This window comes from Ammospiza caudacuta, chromosome 12 (genome assembly GCF_027887145.1).
Source record: "Ammospiza caudacuta isolate bAmmCau1 chromosome 12, bAmmCau1.pri, whole genome shotgun sequence".
Lineage (NCBI taxonomy): Eukaryota > Metazoa > Chordata > Aves > Passeriformes > Passerellidae > Ammospiza > Ammospiza caudacuta.
The window spans coordinates 19,847,807-19,869,879 of record NC_080604.1 but is presented as its reverse complement, the minus strand read 5'-3'; positions in this window follow the sequence as shown (position 1 = coordinate 19,869,879).

Genomic DNA, 22,073 nt, shown 5'->3' with positions numbered 1-22,073 from the left:
TCATGTACCCCATCATCCCAACAGCAAATCTCGGAAAACCCTCTTTTCCTCGGTTTGTCTGGTCTTTATTTTGGCAAATGCCCCCCGTGTGCAGTACATGACCACAGACCCAGCTCAGGTTCGCGTGTGTGCTTGGGCACCCGGACTCTGCCTGGGCGCTTCATGCCCCGAGCCCTGCGTGGAACGCGCTGAATATTTAAGTGATTGGTAAAGACAGTCGTCACAAACCTGCCAGTCATTGTCTTAAGCACCCCGTCCCAGAGGTGGGGAGGGTCAGACAGAATCATTTTCATGCTCCTCAGACGTTTCTTGACCTTTGGGTGCTCCTCTTTTCTCAGAGCCTTGGCTAATGCAATGAACAATAACCACAGAGTAATGTTCACGGGCATTAAACCATAAACCCACCCTACCGAAGCACAGTGGCACTCCCGGGGATTATTAGCATTTGGGTTAAAGATTTTTGGGGCAGTGGCAATTGGAATTTGTGTGGATGTACTGACCAACTCTGTTGTTTATCTGCTGCAGATTTAAGTAGGTGAGCTTGCCTTTTGGATGAGGAGTAAATAATTAAATTTAAGGGAAGGCGTTATAAAGATGTCAGTAAAAGAAAAAAATGTCTGAAAAGTAGAAGGGAAAAGGGCAGAATAGTTTAATGTATTTGTTAAGTAAATGCAAAACAGTTCAAGCAATGACAAGTTTGGAGTCATGCAGTCAAGCAATTAATAGATAGAATTTTTATATTCACCTATGCATGAGCGAGCTGGCACCAATATAAATGCATGGAGCAGAGCATGGAAGGTGCTGAGGAAGCTCTGAAGTTGGGCAGATTTCTGTGTGGCAAACACCCAGCCCAGGGCACACCAGAGGACTGGGAATCCTCCTTTGGATCCTGCCCTCCATGCCAGACCCTGAATTGAGTCGCTGTTCCATCCAAAGACAGTCAAATGTTATATTTACGGCACATTGCTTTCCAAAGCAACCAACAGCCAAGCAACAGACCTGTGCCCTGTGAGGGGAAACTCAGGAAATAAAGGACAAGGAGGCAGCTCCAGAGGAATGTCTGAGGGCTGCCCATGGATTGAAAAGCCATTTGAGCCAGCAGAGATTCACTCCAATCCAGAGGTCTGGCTGGGGATTCACTGCAGCCTTGGCAATAACTGGAAGTGCCAAGGGTGGGAAGCTGCTTGTCTGGGAGCAGAGATAAGAGAGCTGGGAGAGCCAGGGAGAGCTGGCATTGCCCCTGCTGCCATTGCCAGGAGCATGAAAAGTAAAACCAGGGACTCTCACTCACCCTGTTGGAACCCTGGCTGCTGAGAATTTTAGATTTTCTGTGTTGAAAGGCACCAAACCTCAAGGGTACACTGCATTTGACCTGAGGCCATGGAGAGGGCTTCCAAAATTGATAAATCTGGGATTGTGGGTGTGGAGTTTGAATAGAAGTGTGTAATATCACATGGTGGAAAACTTAGAGTTTAAGGTTTTAAAGTACAGCAACTAGGCCTGATCAAGAAGAGTTTAATGTAGGGTGTGAAAGTTTGAGTATTGGGAAGTATAGAATATATTGCTATAGTATAGCAATATATAGAGAGCTAAGATGGAGGTTTTAGGGTGGCTGATCCTTTTCCTTCACCTTCTTCTCCATGGGTTTGGGTGGTATCTTGTAATTGGGCAAAAAAGTCCACATTGTGAGACATGGGTGATTAGTTGTTGAGTCAAAAGTAAAAATAATTTGGGTGTAATTTCTTAATTGGATAGTTTTTTCTTAAAAGACCTTGTAGAGATAGATACAGGGCCATTTTGTAGCTTTTTGTAAGACTGTAACATAGATAAGAAATAACAAACACCTGAGTCTGAACACAACATCACATCCCCCTGCCCAGGCAGTGCCGAGCCCCACCTGGCATGCCTGAGCAGCCCCAGGAGTTTCCAGGCTGATTTTTGCAGCAGAAAGAAGAGAGGCACCAATTCCATGACCTGCAGAGGCTGCTGCCAAAATCAGCTTCCAGCTGCCCATCCCCACATCCCTGTGCCACACAGGGAGGGGAGCTGGGCTTGCACAATGCAGCCACCCCTCAGACCCTCATTTCCCTGCTTGGCTGGGCCAGATTTTAGATCCTCCCTGTCAATGGGATCCTCCCGTGTTCAGGTTTGAGGCCATAATATGGAAAGTATTAAATGGTTTTAATTCTTCGCAGAACCATGCACAAAGTTTTTCTTCTTCTAGGAAGCCAGCTGATGGCAAAGCCCAAGTGCAGCAGCTTCCCCAGAGCTGCCCTACATTGCCAAATAAAATAAAATGTGTTCCTGTTAATAGTAATAATAACATGGCACTAGTTAAATCTATTTGACAATAGGGTTTGCCTTAAGTAAAGTGTAAATAGACACAATCAATCGTGCCTCACATCTCACTGGGCTATGAAATGGGGCAAATGTCGTGGCACTTAAGTCTGCACCAAACAAAAATAAAGACAGAGAAGCTCAGTGTGGTCCTCTCTGCATCTCACAAAACTGCTCTTTATTTTGGGATTTCCTGCTGAAAATCAAGGGGCCTTTTCATCAGACCCTCTGCTTGATGTGAGGATGAGACAGCAACACTGCTGGAAACACTGGAAAAAATTAATTCTCTCTCTAGGCTGGTACAGATCACATATTTAAAAACACACATTAAGTTAATAATATTGTCTGAAATCAAGTGTGAGAGAAGCCCCTCAGAATATTTACCCCAGGCGTTGTGTGAAGGAGTCAGGAGGAACAGCAGGTGGGTTCTGCCAATCCCAAATGTAACTTGCTACCTGATTCCTGAGTGTTCTCCCTCAAGACACACCCACCATCTCAAACCCAGCTCCAGAGTCTGGTGGCAGGCTCAGAAGATTCCCAATCCTACTCTAAATGTCATTTAAGACACATGAAATACTCAGGACAAAAGAACAGATTGGCCAGGTTTTCTGTGGAGGAAATTAATTTGCTTGTAATTGCCAGCACACATCCCATCAGCAGAGCTCGTTAATAAAGATGCTGTAATTTTCTGAATAGGTAGATATGCAAAAAAGGGGGATGTATTTGAATATCAAGAACCACAATTTGATATGGACCAAAAAAAATAATAAATAGACTAAGCTTCTGGAATCTGGTTTGGTCCTGGACAAATTAAGTGGCTAAAATAATTGACATGATGCCATCTAAATTTTGAAATTATGCCCTGCTTCATGATTTTGCAGCATTTTCCTTAACTTTTGTATTTTTAAAATATTTAAGTTATACCAGCTGAGCTGCAGCTTGAGAAGCACTGAGCTGCTTTAGAAGAGTGAATTCACAGAAAAGATTTGGACCATTAGGAGGAAAACTCAGATGAGAAAGAGGATGATGCACATCCTGCTAATGGTTTATTAAACACAGATCTGATTGTAAACACACCTCATCAACACTCAGCCTCGAAATGCTGAAAGTTGGATGGGTCCTGACCAGAGAGAAACTCCAGACACGCCAGAAAATTCTCATCCATCCCTTCCTAATGAGAGTCCAGGAGAAATCCACGTGGTCAAAGGACAGCAAGTTTAAAGAGGTTTAAAGGAACTACCACTTTGCACAGTTCAAAGCAACCCCAGGAATTCAGGCTTTGAAGAACCTGGAGTAAAATGTTGGGATTTTATTTTTTTTTCTCCTAATCTGATTTTTTTTAAGGCTGGATAATTTTACGACTGCTAATAACATTTGTAACTATGCTAGCTAAGATAATAACAATGGTAATCAAATCTCATGCTTCAGGGCATAAATTGATTGCTTGGAGGGGTTATGGAGAATTTTCTGGTTTTCCCACCACTGAGTCCATGATTTCACAACTGACTAAGTGCATTACAAGGGGGGAATTTGCTGCTGCAGCCAGACAATTGATCTGATCTGTAATAACAAATCTGACACCAAAATACAGCGAGCTGCCTGTCTGCTGTGCAAACACCAAACGATTTAGGCTCAAATTCAGGGAAATATTTGGTTCTTATTTTCCAGTTGGTTTCCTACAGTCCTCCTGTAAGAAAGCAGCAAATCTAGGTGGAAAACAAATAAATCCAAAAAGCCCCAAACAACTCTACAACATTTAAGAGCAGGAACGTAGCAGTGCATCTGAAAGATCATTTAGGCAAGGGGGCTCATCCACAGGTTCAGGGCCAAAGATCAGGATGGAAAACAATTCACAGAGTGGGCTGACTCGTGCATCCTATGGCCAAGCACATATTTCCATATGTCTCCATCAGAAAAGGAGGTCGTGGTCTCTTTTCCTTGAAAAACAGGCACAGCAGGAGATGAGAGCTCAGCCTGGGGATGGGGATTTAGGTTTAATTCCCAGCTGGAGCAGCAAGCTCCATACAAGTTTGTACTCTGCTTCAGGACAGACAGACCGAGCTCTGGAGAGCATTTCATCCAGCAGAAACTGGAGAACTGAAGAAACAGCAGAATTGAAGGTTCCCTTGAGCCAAGCTGGGGCAAAACTGGGCCTCACTTTTGTTACAGAATTTATGGAAGGATGGTTTGAGCCCCAGTGATGCCACAACAGAGTATTCCTGATTTGCCATAGAATCTCAGAATGGGTTGGGTTGGAAGGGTCTTGAAGGTCATCCAGTCCATGGGCAGAGACACTTTTCACTATCCCAAGGTGCTCCAAGCCCTGTCCAACCATTTCTAGGGATCCAGGGGCAGCCACAGCTGCTCTGGGCACCCTCCAGATCCTCCCATGGAAGATTGGAGAGCAGCCCCTGTCCAGGGCTCTGCCATGCAGAGGAATGAGGACATTTATTAGGAAAAGCGAGTGCAGCTCACAAAAACAGCTGTGTGAAAACACATCTTTGGTCCCTGCAAGAGCTGGCACAAAGCCCAGGAGGAGGAAGCTGCAATATTTAGAGAAATGGAAGCGTGACTCACGACAGGACAACGCATCGACCTCGTTCGTTTGTGGAAGAGATTAAAGGGGCCCAGGAATAAAGATTTCCTATTTCTCAACAAAAGCTGCTGCTCGCTGGACAAACCCTCAGCAGAGAGGTCCTGCAGTGGCTGTGATCCCTGCCCAGTGTGGAGGTGGGATTTGGAGAGTGCAGCCTGTGTCTGGGCAATCCATGAGCACAGTGGTGTTTTTGCAGTGATGGGGATGAGACCCATTGCTCACCAACTGCTGAATGAAATGCTTTGTGGATTGAAAAGCCATAATTTCTTTTTTTTTTTTTTTTTTTCCCTTTCTTCCTGTCAAGGTCAACTGACGTAAATTCCACAAAATTTCTGCTGCAAAACCCCTATGCTGTTAAAGCATAAAAAATAAAGAAATTGTAAAGAAATGGTTTGTGCAGGTTTTCAGCTAAGAATCAAACCTGTTTGGACTGCAGTAACAGCAGGCATTTACAGAATTACTGCAGCTACCCTTGAACCCCAGCAGTCACAAACAGCTCAACCAGAATTACCAGGCACCCCCTCCCAGAATGGACAGGATGATTGCCTTGGGCTTCATTTGCTTTTCCTGAGAGAAGAGGAAATGGGAAAGGGACACACAGTGGGCTTGGCTAATGCTGCCATTTCTATTCCCCCATTTTTTACATCCATGGAGCTGATTTTATGACAATGACCTGCGTTAAAACCCACATAAAAGCCCCCAAAACAATAGATGGGTGTTTGCTGAAGCAGTTGGTGCTGCCTGTGCTCCTGTTCCAATTTAACGTGACCGGTGGCTCGCAGGGTGTTCAATAGGTCACCTGCATCAGCAATTTCAGCCCTGACAATTTGCCTCTAAATACTGCAAGCTATGATACACATTTTCCAATTACAACTCAGCCTGATTTTAAATTCCACCAGACAGACAAAGTTCTGGAAGTCTAGAGGGCTCAGGAAATAACAGCATACAAATAATTTGATATTAAAGCAATTTGTTTTGCACAGTCAGGCTATGAGCAGTTATACAAAATTATTATGCAAGCAGGGAAGTGGTAGCTTGACCAAAAATGTGAAGCTTCTTTAAAAATATTGGCAATTCTCACGTAACAGAGCACATAAATGATTTATCCCTCTTCAGTGTCCTTCAGAAAAGACATTCAATAAGAGAAGACTCCTAGTAATGGGAATATCAAATAGAATAATTAGGAAAACACTGTTAAAAAAGCAAACCCTTCAACTTTTTTTGCATACATATATATAAATTCATGTTATGGGAAACCAAGAAATTTTAATTAAAATAAGAATCACCCAGTAAATACTGAAAATGTCGCTAAGGCGGGATGATGAGTGTGGGTCAAAAATTATATCCTTGCAAGAATGAAAGTAAGGACTTAAAGTGCTGGGGATTACCCAAATAAATTATATATATATATATATTTATATATATATATGATTCAGAATGATATTTATTACAAATGCTAATATATAGTAATAATTTCAATAGACTGTGCAGGCAGTCTAGCTTTTTTTTTCAGTATTTAAACAAAAAATAAATATTTCTAAAACTTTCAGATCAAACCTAAGAGGAAATGAGGTGGTGCAGAGTGACTTTAACCCCTTGGTCAGCTGGCTGTGAGCAAGCAGGAGATTATTCCAGAGTATCCAAAAAATGCAATGGGATGGAGCAAGGACAAGGAATTCAAGTCATGGGATCTCTGAGTGGGACATAAATCAGAGGGATTAAAAGACACAGGTTTAACCTTATCTCTATGAGGGCTACAGAATCCAAAACTAAATGAGCAGAGGATATGAAATAATTATAAAAAGTCTCTGTAGCTTTTTTATTTTGTGACTTTTTCTTTTTTTAAGCAGAGAGTTAATTAAACTTTCTGCTTTGAAAAAATCTGCATTAGCAAAATTTTCTTACTTGTGGTTACTCATTTGTGATGGGCCATTATGACAGCAAGACCAGATATTTTTCTCTAAAATACTTTTTAGCAAGAGCAAAAAGATTGGATTGGAGATGTAGAACATGAGAAGTTCCTGTCAGTTGATCACAAAGGTTGATGCTCAGCAGTGGCAAAATCCCAGCTCAGCAAAGATCCGGCCAAGAGGAGCCAGGAATGAGCCAAGGATGCACAAAGGTGACCTCAAAAGAAACCCATCAATCCAAGTCCTGTCAGCAAAAGGAAACTGGGTTTGGGACTTTCCCAGCTCTGAAAGCAAACTGCACATCCTATCCCTGCTGCATTGTCCAGCTCTGCGATGGAGCAGGAAAAATCCTCTTACTGCAGCCACGTCCTGCTTGGGGGCTTCAAAATCCCTCAAGGAGGTGATTTTCTCCCTCAGAAATCAAAGGAGATAGATGTCATCCTACAAATGCATCCTTGTCTGGGTAATTCCAGCGGGAGGGCAAGCAAAACCAGGAAAAAACCTCCAAATCTGTCAAACCCACCTGTGTTGAGTTCCTGCTAAAGTACACACTTATTTAATGATTTAAAGTTTCCATGAAGTCCAAGCTGAGCTGACTTCCAGCTCCTTGAAATTAATCTGCCTCTGACACTTCCCATCAGCTGCAAATCCATGCTGGATCCTTTTCTAAGTGTTTCTATCATCTCTAACAGCTCCCACGTTTCAGCTTTGGTGAATCTGCTCTCTCAATCCTTCTGCCACCTGCCTTTTTTGCTGGGCTCACAGGAGTTTCTCTGGCAGTGGCTCTGTAGAACACACTAAAACACCAAAACAGTTCTACAGTGGCTCCGTAGAACACACTAAAATACCAAAAGGACATTTTGAAAGTGTCCTGTTAAATGCACATGTAAAACAAATGGGTAACTGTCACAGACATATTTTTATGAAAAATTCCTTCCTTAGGATTTTTCCTCCTGAGAAGCTGGGAGGCCTCAGGAACAAAATGCAAGCAATGGTTATCTGCTGCTGTGGAATGCAACAGGTGCATCTGGGATTGGTCTCGTGTGGTTGTTTCTGATTAATGGCCAATCACAGTCAGCTGGCTTGGACTCTCTGTCCCAGCCACAAACCTTTGTTATGATTCCTTTCTATTCTATTCTTAGCCAGCCTTCTGAGATTAAACCTTTTCTTCTATTCTTTTAGTATAGTTTTAATGTAATATATATCATAAAATAATAAATCAGCCTTCTGAAACATGGAGTCAGATCCTCGTCTCTTCCCTCATCCTGGGACTCCTGTGAACACCTTCACAGGCAACCACTGAAAAATGGCAGATCCAATAATCAACATTAAATTTCTGTGCCTGCTGGCAGAACCAAGCCTTCCCAAGGCCCATGGCACAGCCCTGCAGATAATCCACACTCAGGAGTCACACACACCCCTTAGGGAACAGCAGAGAAAGAAATCCCCATGCCAACACCCAACCTCTGGGCAGGAATGCGGGCCAGGCATCATTTCCCCAGGATGACAGCAGTCCCCACTGCACCAAAGGAACTCCTCTGAAAGGAGCTGTTCCCAGACAGAGATATTCACTGCTCTGAAAAGCTCTGAACACTCAAAGTGTTGGTGTTTCTCTTACCTTTGCTAAAATGAGTTTGCTTCCCTGTGCCATCTCAAATGCATTGAAAGCCTTACACGTTTTCTTTGTGGGGAGAGCAAGAAGGGTGAAGTTACCATTCTCTTTCAAATTATAAATAAAACAAAAACTCTTTAAATGTGACTTTTTTCTGACTTTGCTACCTGGCTACATCTCATTCCAATCCAAATAGCTGCAGCATTCACTTGTTATTTATCTGCTAATTTATAAGGGACTCAGGGACTGTATTTTCTCTCCTAGCAATAGGCAGTCATATAATCTTAAATATTTCTTGAGAATCAATTTGTTCTCCACCCTTGTTGCCAAGAGATTGAACTGACTGAAAATAAAGGGAAGGATGTTAAATAATGCAGCTGCAGCAAAAGCAAAGCAAAAAACCCCTGACACAAACCACTGAGAAAGGAAATCCTTGCAAGCTAACCTGTCTCTCCAAAGCTGGAATAATCAGGGATCAAAAGACAAAATAAGACCTCAGAATAAGCAGGTCCCTCTAATCAGAATTGTTTCACTCATACAAGTTTTAATTCCACACGAAGATGCCTTTCTGCAGACCCAGCAGTTGAAACACTGCAGGGCCCTTAGGTGGAAAATTAGAATATAAAGGCAATTAGCTGCCAATTAATCTTGTGAGGTCAATGGGAAGCAGCCTGAATTGCTGTTTCCAGATGGGCAGAGGGACACGCTGGAATTTAATTTCTGCTGTCACCGCTGCTCCCTGGCACGGCTCCGAGCTCTCAAAACAAGGCAATGGGTTGGCAAAATTTGGGGGTGTTTCAGCTCCTTCTGGTGCCAGACAGAAGAGATTCACATCTGGAGATGTAAACCCACCCTAGATGGATTTTTTTTATTTTTTTTTCTCCCACTGTGCCACCCTTAGCATGGCCTGAAAAGTGCCACCACATGTCCAAAGGTGATGTGTTGATGGCACAAGAAATCCACCAGAGAATGCTTTGCTGCTTAATGTTATTTAAATTTAAATTAAATATTAGCAGTGCTGGTTAAAAAGCACTAAGAGTTAGAAATATACTCCAATTTCCCAGCAGTTTATGTGCTTAAAAAGAAGATAGTATTGACTTACCTTTTTGACACATTTTTAATGTTCCACATTGAAATGTAAAATGGGATAGGGAGTTGTGTTTATCACAAGCAGCTGAGAATATGATGACAGAATAAAATAAAAAAAAATCACGTCTTCAAATTAAAAAAAAACAAAAATCCCTGAAATATTCAAAGCAATGGTTGGAGGTGTGAATGCTGCCAGTGATTCATACACTGGGGAAGAGGAAAAACCAAAACCCAGTGAGAAATACTCACACTTCAGTGTTTTGACTCATGTTTTCTCATTAGAAGATGTTATTTGGATTTAAAACACTGGGCAAGCTGCAGATTTATGGCTGTGGATCTCCAGAGAGGGTTTTGAGGTCTGTGACAAGCCCAGTGCTGACAAAGCCTCCTTTAAACCAGGCCTAGATGTGGTCACAGACCACTCAAAGCTGGGTTTAAATCCTGATGTAATAGAGCCAAGATAACCCCTGGGGGCACCTGTGATGGTTCCTAACATTTTAATTGAACAATGCAGCTCAAAATTGAGTAGTTTTAGATAGGAACTGTTTTCTCTTTAAAATAAGCCATGTATCAACTCATTAGAAACTGATCATGACAAAAGTAGAGGTGAAATACAATATTTTCCCTGCAGTTTTATGGCAAGTATTTATCCTTCAACAGAAATAATTATCTTTGTCCTAAGCATTAGTTCCCTTCATGGCCAGGGAAAATTTGCTTATGTGCCTCCCAGAAAATCTATTTTTGGTCCACCAAAGAAAATGAGGTAAATCAGTGGGAAAGTGAGACTTCCAGAGAGTTCCACTCACGCTGTGGGGTGGCTGCAGTCAGTGGGATAGGCTGTGCAAGGCCACGGAGGAGCTGCAAGTTCAGCATGCAAAAGGCCAGAGAAAGTAAAATATGGCTTAAAGTGTGATGAAGGGGATAAGGAAGCTTAAGGGTGTTTACCCTGATGAGGTTATTGGCTTGGAGTGTGACCCAAGGAGAGGATAAATGGATTGCTGCCCCTGCAGGGCTCTCTCTGGGCTGGGGAGGACCATGAATTACAGGGAGTTAATTGGCAGCTGCCTCCTCACCTGTGCTGAGTAAGTGCTCTCACTTGTGCCTCTGGAGTTATGGGCGCCACGAAGGGCAGAGACAAGCTGGAATGAGTAAAAAAAAGACAGCTGAGTAAGGGAGGAGCATGGTTGGAATGCTGGGATAAATCAGGAGTGATTGCCTGTGAAACCGGGATGCATTGATCAGAACAAGGCCCCTGCTCATTAAATGAGCAAGTCACTTCTGAACCAGGGGAAAAAAAAATCAAACTGCCTTATATTAAAGCTGCTGGAGAGGCATCTTCAGTGCCCAATTTGCACAGGGTTTGTTTTGCTTGCAGAATCATTTATTATTATTTCTGTTGCAGTAATGACCATGAGTTCAGCGTTGCGTGGGCTGTGTGCTCACTCCTGAGACAAAACCCAAAAACACAGAAATCAGGCAGGGGCTGGTGCAAACAATGACAGTGGAATGGGGAATGCTGGCAATACAAATGTGTGGTTTATAGAATAAAGAGGGTTTTTACCATGCTGTGGTTCTGTTCTGCGACTGGCACTCAGAAGGTCTCAGTGGCCAGAGAGGTTTGTCCTGGGGGCTCCCAGACACCTCCTGGTGCTCCTTAAACACAGCTCAGGGTCCCCAGGGAGCAGGGGAGGGTCTGCATGGGGGGATTGAGTCAATATTGCCCTGGGGAATTGGATGCACAGCAGGAGGATAATGGCTAAAAATTAACTGCTGGAGCTAAAAGGCATCAGCCCCATGTGAGGGTCAGGGCTGAGCTGCTCATTCCAGTTTCCACCTCCACAGAGGTGAAGTTTCCCTCGAGGTGGGAGGAGAAGGGAACTCTCCAGGGTCTCCTTCCAGCCTGGGGGGTTCAGGGGCCTGGAGCCCCTCTGGAGGCCACTCCAACCAGCCCTGCATGCAGGCACTGAGTGGTTCTCAGGTTTTTCCTCCTCTGTTGTTATGGAAACAGGCTGTCCAAGGGATGCTGGATGTGCAAGGAGGGCAGGTAGACAGGGAATCCCTCTGTGCAGCTTTGAAGCTGAATAAAGATGAGGATGTGATTTTGGAGGTAGATTAAATAAGCACAGAGAGCCAAAAGCACCCTCACAGAGGCATTCCAGGATGGAATAGGAATATAGGAATGGATGGAAATTCCATTTCCTATGGAATATCCATAGGAAAGTTGCTGGTGTGAATTCCTGTATCCACCTGTGGGCATGGGCAGCATCACCCTGCTGAGTGAATGGCAGAGGTTTTGCCGCAGGGGATGCCTCATTACACCCCATTTTCCCTGGTGCACATTTTGTCAGGACACTCCTTGTGTTTCTCCATTTCATTTCCTTCATTTCCTGAAGGATCAAGGACCTGAAGATACAAACCCATGCCAGGATGACAGTGGTGATTTGGAGAAGGACACCTGAGGAAATCCAACAACTCTCAGCGCTCTAAGGCTGGAGATAATAATTCCAACATAATAATTCCAAGTGTGTTATTTTATCTGGGATAACATGCATCCTCCAAACCTCTGCTTCCAGCTCCTTGCTTGGCAGATCAGAGTGGTTTTTTGGAGCTGCAGCCCAGTGTGGAGTCAGTCTGATGTTCTGAGCCCGTGAGCCAAGGCAGTTTTCTCAGAGAGACTCAATGACTTCTTTCAGAGCTTGCAGGAGGCAGCTGGCAGACACATGGGCTCGTGTGAGCAGGCCAGGAAAATGTGTCTGATTGCAAAAAGGGCAAAAGAGATGATGAATGTCTCTGGGGGCTCTCCACCCCAGCTTCTCTGCAGTCCATGCATGGAGCAGCTCCTCTCTGCTTCTCCCCAGCATCCTCGCTTCCCTCTCTGCTCCCTCCCTCTGCATTCAGCTGCACAGTTTGCCTCAGCCCGCTCAAAGGCTGTAAATCAGATTGCAGGATTCAAGCAGGGAACAAAACCATCACGAGGCAATTCACAGAGCCTCACAGGAGCAGAGAGGAAAGGCAAATTCCCCGGCTAGTGGAGCTCACACCTTTGTGCAGTAGCGGGATTGTCGCCTCTCAAGGAGCTCTTCAGCCCTCTCCTAAAGCTGCTGATCAATGCTCTGGTAATGCCAGCCTGGAATGGCAGCCCCTGGAGGAGCATTTGGCCACTCATAATGCCTGCAGGAAAGTCTAACTGGCTCAGGTAAAACCTCAGTACTTCCAGTCAGGTCATGGGAATGAAGGAAGGGAAAGGGTTGGAGTGTGGGAAATTCCACCCCTGGGCCACACTGGGACAGAGCCAGTGTCACCATGATATTTTCTGAAAAATCATCTTCTTTTCTGAAAAATCTTCTCAGGATTTTTCTCCTGAGAAGCTGAGAAGCCTCAGAAAGGAAATGTAAACAATAATTATCTGATTGCTTGGGATGTGGTCTGGAGGTTGCTGATGAACAGGTGCATTTTGACTGGTTCCATGTGAATTGTGTTGACTTAATGACCAATCCCAGTCCATCTGGTCAGTCAAGGGGTTTTTTTATTATTCATTCTTGTCTATCTTTCTGAGGTCTCCTTTCTCTTTCTTTAGTATAATTTTAGTATATAATTTCTTTTAGTAGAAAATAATGTAATAATATAATAAATCAGCCTTCTAAGAACATGGAGTCAATTTCTCATCTCTCACCTTGTCCTGGGGACCTCCCAACACCACAAGTCAGGGCTCGTGGTGCCCTCTCCTGGTGCCAGAGCCTCTCCATGGCAGTGGCACCACCAGCAGGGTCACTGGTGTTGGACTGACACCAGGTGCTGATGTTTCTGTGTCTGTGACAACTCTGAATTCAGAAACAAAGCTCCTGCACTGGGAGAGAAGGATGTGACCAATCCACCAGGGGTGTCACCGTGCCAGGGCTGGCCAGGCAGTGAGTGAGGCTGCAGGGACACAGGAGCTCATTGTTTCCTCTGGAAGCACCACAGCCACACGTTCTGCTCTGTGAAGTGATCCTGGCGTTTTCAGCTGGCAGAAATTCTTTGGATGTCCAGCTGGATTCTTCCAGGCTGGTTCTGTGCTGCTCTGCACTGCCTGAGGTGGATAAAACCAAAAATCCTTTCTAGGTCCTGTAGAAGGGGTCTCATGAACAGCAGACCTGGCTCCATGGATGAAGTCACTGTGGGAGCTTCCCAAATAAATCAATCCACATTCATCAGACCCTCAGAACAGATATCAGTGTCAGAGCTGTCCTGGGAACATAAAACAAAACCCAGAGAAGACCTTTCTTTGCAAAGGTTGTCCTTCTCTACAGGATACACAAGCTCTTCCCTCGAGCAGTGGTCTCAGTCTGGAGAAGACACACAGGTTTGGTGAGGTCAGTTAAAAGCTTGACCATAACTCCTAAATTCACAAAAGAAGCATTGGTGCCTGTGGCACAGTGACAGAACAAAGCCCTGTGATGAACAGACAGCTTTTTGTTACTGAACACTGCATCAGACCTCCAATTTCAGTGCGGAAAAGAAAAAATCTGGAATTCTACTGTCTGTACCTTCACCTAAAAATTAAATTACATGGTATTTTTGGACCAATATTTGCTCCTGAAGGTTACATCCCTTCCAGTTACCCTGAAGTCAACTGAAGGCCAGTTCTCTACTAAGTGCACTTCTCAGAGCTGGCAGCAGCTTGGAGAAAAGATTATCATGCAGGAGCAAGACTGCACTAATTGCAGAAATAGGTGGTTCAGCTGCTGCTGGTTTGCAATATTGGAGTGAATTAAAACAAACGAAGCTGACATTAAATAGATATTTAGAAAAAGTACCAAGGCTGGGGAAGCAGAGCTGTGCAGGAGATGAAGGAGGTGTTTTATGATGTGCAGGGTTTCGTGAGCTCATCGCTGTTTGTGTCACTGAGGGCACAAAGTGACCTGAGCCTTTCCAAGAACCTGCTGGAGGACATGGGATGAATGTCCTGCTGTCCTTCTGCAGCAGAACCACGGACAATCAGCCAGTCCTTGGGTCAGCAGGACACCTGGAAGAGAGCAGGGTCAGGGAATGCCAGAGGGGTTTGGGCTGGGAGGACTTTAAAGCTCATCCAGTCCCACCTCCCACCTCATCCATGGCAGGGACCCCTCCCACTGTCCCAGGTGCTCCAGCCCCAGTGTCCAACCTGGCCTTGGGCTCTGCCAGGGATCCAGGGCAGCCACAGCTGGGAACAAAACCATCACAGGGAGGAATTTCCTCCTAACTTCTGATCTAAATCCCTCCCCTGTGAGTTTAAAACCATTCCTGTTATCCATCACCGCCTGCCCGTGTCAAAAATCACTCTCAGGTCTCATCCCCTCCCCACGTGCAGCCTCCTCCAGTGCTCCTCACTCACAGCCAGCCTCAGAGCCCACCAGGAGCTCTCATCACCCCGAACAAGTTTCATGCATCACCTTCTCCTGCAGGGCAGTGCCTCACCTTCCAACACACCCAGCCTCGTGTGCACCGCTCAGGAGATGCAGATTCAGTCTCCAGCCTACAGCTGCTCCAACAAAACCTGTTGGGATGCAGGAAATAAATAAACTGACAAAGCAGAAATCCAAGATGATGCAGAGTATTCCTCTCCACAAGGCTCTGAAAGGCCATGACTAAGCTGCATCTCTAACAAATATGTATTTTTGCCTTTATCACTCAGACTTGAAGCAAAGCAAACAGACTGGTGTTGCATGTAAACTCCTTTTTGTATCAAGGGTAAGTTCAGTTGGGGGCATTTTCCAGAAAATATTTTAAAAAATGAAATTTACTGATAAAATAAAAGCATCCTCAGGGAGGCCTATCCCCTTCCTTCAGCTGCTCATCTTGCTCTAACAGTTTATCCAGCTGAATTCTGAATCCCAGGTGTTGATGAAGACTGAAAAATTTTGCCAACTGTTTTAAAATCAGTGCCCAGAAATTTTTCTTCAGCGTGTAACATTTGTGAGGCTCAGTGAGGTAAAGGCAGAACTGGATCCAAGTAGGCTGAAAGGTGTTACATGAAAAGATTCAGAGGATAAGTTGTTAACAGGGTGGGGGAGAGGGGTTTTCTCAGCACTCTTGCTTATAATCTTCCATTTACATAGTGGAATAATCTCAAAATAGGGATTATTATAATGTATGAAGGCCTAATTGAAAGAAGGTGCTGTGGTTAACTCAGGAACCATTTAATTTCAAATGCTTTTATCATCCCCTGATGTGAATCCACATTTAAACATGGAGGAAAAATGCGTGGTATATTCAGGAACAAACAAAGGTATTGTCTGACATAAGAAGCTTATGTAAATGTGGGGTGACAGAGCTCCTTTTGCCATAAACCTTTCAAATACCTCAATAAATCATGAGGAAAAAAAAAATCTCTCTTTTAAGGAGGTTTGCCATGAAATTTCACCTGTCCACAACTAAGGACAGCAATCTTCAGGGTAAAAAAATAAAGAACGAAAATAGATTTGCTAGAATCTTCCTAGACAGCAAATTGCAAATAAAATACCAATTTTTGGGTGCTTCCACTATGGATCCACTGACAATTTGCTGATTTTCAAAGCAAGGTGACATCGTGCAGGGCTGGATGCGCCTGCAAGGGTGTTTGGCATCCTTTCAGTCCCCCTTTACAAGCCAGTAGATTTAGTTTTGCTTTTAAATGCAGAGAGACATAAAAAAATAAATTAAAAGGTGCCTGTACTCCAGTGGCTTAAAGCCTTTGAATGTAACACATTCAGAGAAAAACACAGGACCAGAAATCCTGGATATTTCCATTCTACCCAGTACAGCAGCTATCCTGATGTAATCTCAGGAAAATCCTTCACCTCCTTCTCTCCCTTGCTGTTCTCACCTTTTAATTTTCCTTTTAGACCACGAGTGCTTTGGAGAAGGAACCATTTGCTCCTAAATCAGAGCAGAATCCTTTAGTTGCCAGCGCTCTGCTCCCAGTTGGAAAACCAACAATTCTAATTACAAGGAGGCAGGATGCATGTGGATGCAACATTACTTTGTTCAGCCTAATCAGCTCAATTCCATCACTGGAATCTCTCTCAATTATAGGAGAATCCATGTGTGCCACAGAGACAGCAGGAATCAATCCTAATTAATCCCCACTGCCTGCACCATTCTCCTGTGCAAACAGAGAAGGGACGTGAGGTGCTCCCAGCATGGGTGGGAATTGTGAGTTCCTTCTTCTGGGAATCTTGTACTGCTCCATCAGGAAAGGCTTGTGCTGTGCCAAGCAGGAATACCAGCAAAAGCAATAAAATGGGTGTTTCAAGCAGAAAAACAAGTGGGAAAATCATCAGAGGCCTTTCTAGAGAGAGCAGGGTATGACCCACCTCCCTTCTGAGCAACAGATCTGTGGATTCATCCTTGTCTAAGAAAAAATAAAGAAATGTAGTTCCCTGGGTTCTATACCAAATGAGAACTTTATAAAATCATTTCCTCTTCCGGGCAGAAAAGATGAAATTTTGTCATTTCAAAAGGAAATTTGCTCCTTCTGAGCAATGCATCCATGGATTCATCCTTGTCTAAGAAAAAATAAAGAAAGAAATTGAGTTCTTTGGGTTCTATACTGAATGAGAACTTCATAAAATCATTTCCTCTTCCTGACAGAAAATATGAAATTTTGCATTCTTAGTAAAGAACACAAATGGGTACCAAACCAAATTGCCCTACAGGTGAGCAGTGGGTTTCCCCGTCTCTCATGGAGCAGGATGGAGCTGTGAGCAGTGGGTGGAAGTGACAGGATCAGGTCACCAGCAGTGCCCCACACCTGGCAGGACCTCCTGGTTCACCTGCAGCCACCCCCAGGCTGCCCAGGGGGACAGGGAGCTGGTTTGGTCCCAAGAGCATCAATGATGACGTGCACAGACAATTTTAGAGTGCTCCAAGTACCTCTTGAGCATCCCTGGCAATCAAGCTTCAAGTCTGTGTGTACTCTTACAAAATGAAGGAGTGAATGGGTTGCAGTTGTTCCCTTTAATCATCTTTATTTGGATATTAGGCCCCTGAATGTGCTGCTACCTGCACTGAAGTCAATTTGAGCTGCAAAAGGCACGGAGCACTGGCTCCCCAAAAGAGGAGACCCCATGGAAAGGGGTCTGTGCTCCCAGCTCTGACCCCAGCACACAAACCTGCTCTCAGTTTTATCCTCCCAGCTCTGAGTGTCTGATCTGCCACAAACCCACACAGGAATTAAAAAGCTGCTGCATCTCAGAGAAGGATTTTTGTCCACAGCATTGACACAAATCAGAAATGAGTGAAATTATTCAGCAGAGTTGAAAAGTCAGGAGAAGAGGGCAATGAACCAGAATGGCACCCAAAACCCTGCAAAGACAGAATTCTGCTTAATCCTGGCAGGAATTGCACTTCCAGGACTCATACCCATATATCAAAGAAATATAAAACAAAACTGGAGGAGACAATCAGCAAGATGTTTCAAACTTACAGTTGAGATCAAAAAGTCAATTCAGATTTCCAGCTCTCCTTGTCCTGAGGATAAGCTGAATGATGCCACTCTTCTCCAGGGCCAGATCTGGAAAATATACAAATCCTTTGTTATAATTCGACCTTGCAAAGATCTTTCACAATGGGGATTATGGTGTTGGCAGAAGATTATTCTGCACCTGTTTCCCTGACATTTGTCCCTCTCAGAGGAAGTGCAAACACTGGTGACATCAACCCTCAGCAGTGCCTTGTCACTCCTGTGGAGACAGAGCTGGGATGCAGACAGAAGGAATGGAAAAGGTGATGAAGAAATAAAACCAGGACCAGAAACTAGAAAGCTTTTTTTCCCCATCCACCACTTCTACCAACAAAGCAAAACAAAAGATGCACAGGAAAAATCAATACAAGCCAGTGAAAAGAAAACCACGTTGGAAACGTGCACAGGGAGAGGCAGGAACGCCCTGGCATTTATTCTAAAGTCACATAAAAACCTGCATCTCTCTTTAAAATATTGGGAAAGCCTGGATGAAACACGTCTGCTATAAAGGGTTGCTGAGATGGAAGTGACTGGCAGCATCCAGGGGGAAAAGAGACAGATGAAATCCAGGCTGTTGCAGCCGGATGCTCTGACTGAAGTTAGATGTTTCTTAGCAGGAGAGAAATGTAATAACTTTGGGAAGAAAAATGAATAAAGCTGGAAAATGTCCTCTGAGGAATGAGTGAGAGGCTGGTGTCGCAAGCACTGACAACAAAGCTTGGGATCCCAGTTTTCAAGTGGGGTGAGGCTCTTCCTTTCCTCCCCGTTAGCTTCCAACCAACCATAAATGGGATTAAAGGACCTAATAAAGTTATTTTTTTCTGGGTTTGTTACCTGTATTTTCATACCAGGCTATTCCTGGTAGTGCAATATTAAGTTCTGTCATCCCTTGGCTGCTGATGGGAAGTGGGAACTTCTCACAAGTAATTTTGCAGGGCTGTTATTAAAATATCAATCTGTCTCTAATGAATACTGTCTTTAATATGGATCACATCTGTAACTCTCCAAAATAAAAGAGCTCTCCTATGAGAAAAGTGGGCTTTATTGACTCAACAACACAGTGTGCCACCAGCTAATCTCCAGCTTGAAAATCTGAAATGGACATATTTCTTTTAAATAACCCTGAATCTTTTAATCCCATCTCAATAACAGCAATATGAAAAGAAATAAATCTAAGTTTTGTACCTATGTGATACCAAAATCTCCTTGGCTTCAGCTAGACCATAAACACATCAGTGACTCAAATCCCTGTTTCTGAAAAGACAGGTTGAGATTGAATTTACAAAAAACATAAGCTATTTTTAAAATGCTCCCCAGTTTTTTATCTTCATTCATTCTAATGCACATATTTATGCAGTTTCCAGTTTTTCAGTTTTCTTGGCCAAGCAGAAATATTTATTATACTTGTAAAGTTTATATTACCCTGTAGCAAAGCAATTTATCATTACTATACATGGGTGACTTTGCTGATTATTAAAATACTGTTAAAGTGAAAACTGTTCAGCTCACCACTCGTCTCTAATTTATTCCTGTTGTTTGACTTCAGTTGGAATAATTCTGAAAAAATAATACATCAGAGTCAGAAATTGAGACGGGATGGACAGACAGGAAGGTGAGAAGTGCCTGGTTGGTGGTGATGAGATGTTCTGAGAGGTTTGGGGGCTGGATAGGAATGGAAAATGGGAAAATGAGGCTCAGGGGGGACCTTGTGGCTCTCCCAAATCCCTGAAAGGAAAGGGGTGTTGGGAACAGGAACAGGGACAGGAGGAGAGGGAATGGGCTCAGGCTGGGCCAGGGGAAGATCAGGGTGGACACAGCAGGAATTTCCCCATGGAAAGGGTGCCCAGGAATTGGAACTGCCCAGGGAGGTTTGGAGGCGTCCAAGGAAGGGCTGGAGATGGCACTTAGCCATTAATGTGGGGATCAGGCACGGCTAGTGCTCGATGGTCCTGTGGGGATTTTCCAACCTCAGTGATTCTGGGAAAAGTTACCCAGGGATGAGGGAACAGGGAGGGACTTAGAGCTCAAAGTGTATAAAGAAGAAAAGAGTATAAATATTCTCAATCTTTTTTCCAGTCCAGTAAAAACCAAGGAGCCATGAAAGCTGGGAAAGCCCTCTGAGATCATTGAGTCCAAGCACCCCCCCAGCACTGCCAGGGCCACCACTGACCCATGTCCCCAAGTGTGTCACATCCACACATCGGTTAAATCCCTCCAGGGATGGTGATTCCACCACTTCCCTGGCAGGCTGTGTCAATGCCTGGCCACCCTTTAAGTGAAGAAAATTTTCCTAACATCTAAAATTCTCCTGGTGGAACATTGAGGCCATAACAAAATGTGTTAGGTTCCCCATATCCCCACCGAATGCAGGAATAGATAGCACAAACTCTTATTGTTTAAAACACCTCCTTTATGTCTCATTTTACAGCCCCTGAGGCTGAATTTGAGCTGGAATTTTGCACTCTGGGTTTCCAACCAGCAGGGATTATTTATGGCTGAACCAACAACATCTCCATGCAAGGGATGGTGATGGCAGCCCTGAGAGAATGGCCCCCAAAAGCTGCAGCAGGTTCTGCTGCAAGTTTTGGGTTAAGCACCGTCCCTCCTTTGGTCTGGGAATCTTGTAAAATTAAAACATGACAAAATCCAAATGCTGGTAAGCAGATAAGAGCACTGAGCTCATTATTCTGGCCTTTTCATTCCCCAGCAGTTACATTTTCCTCTATCGTTTGCTGTCTTTGTAGCGATAACTCACATCGTTTTCGAGTTGCACAAAATGAGATTTTCAACAAAACACTTATTTCTCAATCTGAATTAACCATGCTTTAGGTAATATTTCCACATCCTCTCTTTTTCCTGGAGTTGAACCTCAGGTCAAGTTGTAGACTGCTCTTCTCTGACAACAATTGCCCCAATCAGAGTGGTCGCTTCACTTCTTAATGAGCTGATTTTTGTTCTGTTTCTTCCTCTGCGTTATCTTAAAATGCAGAAGATGGTAATTTACTTTAGCGCACAGCAAATCCCCTCCAGTAAGAAATACATTCTTCTGAAGCCAGAGTGGCCAATAGCAAATAAAGTTCAGTTCTTTGGGTGATGTCAAAACAATGCCTGATGGAAACAAAGGCAGCTGCTTTGATTTATATTGCCTTCCCCCAGCACTACAAGGCAGCGCTCTGCTTGCCCTTTTCTCTGCAGTTGCACATTAAGCTGAATGCTTTAGAGATTTTCCCCAACAACTCCCAGATCTCTTTCCTAATCAGTATTCGGCACATCTTTCCCTCAGCAGATGCGCTGAGATTTCCCCCCTTTGTTCCAGGATTCATTGTTCTCCATTAACTGCACTTGCCATTTATTAGTCCAGATGCAGGAATGATCCAACGACCCCGTGTGGGTCGGGGTGCTCACACCCACCCATCCACCCTCCCGTGCTCCTGGGATCATCACATATTTAAATGTATGCACCCAAACCAGGGGCTGCTTACGGGAGATTTATGATGTCCCCCAAACGTATATATGATGGCAAAATGGGATTTTTCAGCTCAAAGGGAGCCATCTTCAAAGATGGGTTTTGAAGATTTGCTCTTCCCCGGCTTTGAGAACACAAAAATCCACAGGAGCAGATCCTCAGCTGGTGAGAAATCTTGTTAGGATTAATGCTGCTTGGGTTGATTTACACCAGGTAAGGGTGTGAGCAATTAAATCTATGCTGTGGACTATATAATTTTTTAATGAAAATTTAAATGTAGTCATGTTAGGACACAATACTCATTTTAGGGGGAAAAAGGAGACAAAAAATTAAGTATGGAAACACTGGGAAAATCCATTCTGAAAATACAGACAAATTGGTAGGAAATGGAGTGTCTCATGCTTAAATATTCAAACTACTGATAATATAAACAGGTGGCAACCATATAATATAAAGTACATTAACTTGGAATTCTGCAGACACTTGGATGATAGGAAAATAGGATTTCACATCATATTAGCCCGCTGGTCCATGAAATCCTATATCCCTCTTTCTACGCTGGCTAGTAGTTAATTCCTCAGTGGAAGACAATCCCACCTCTC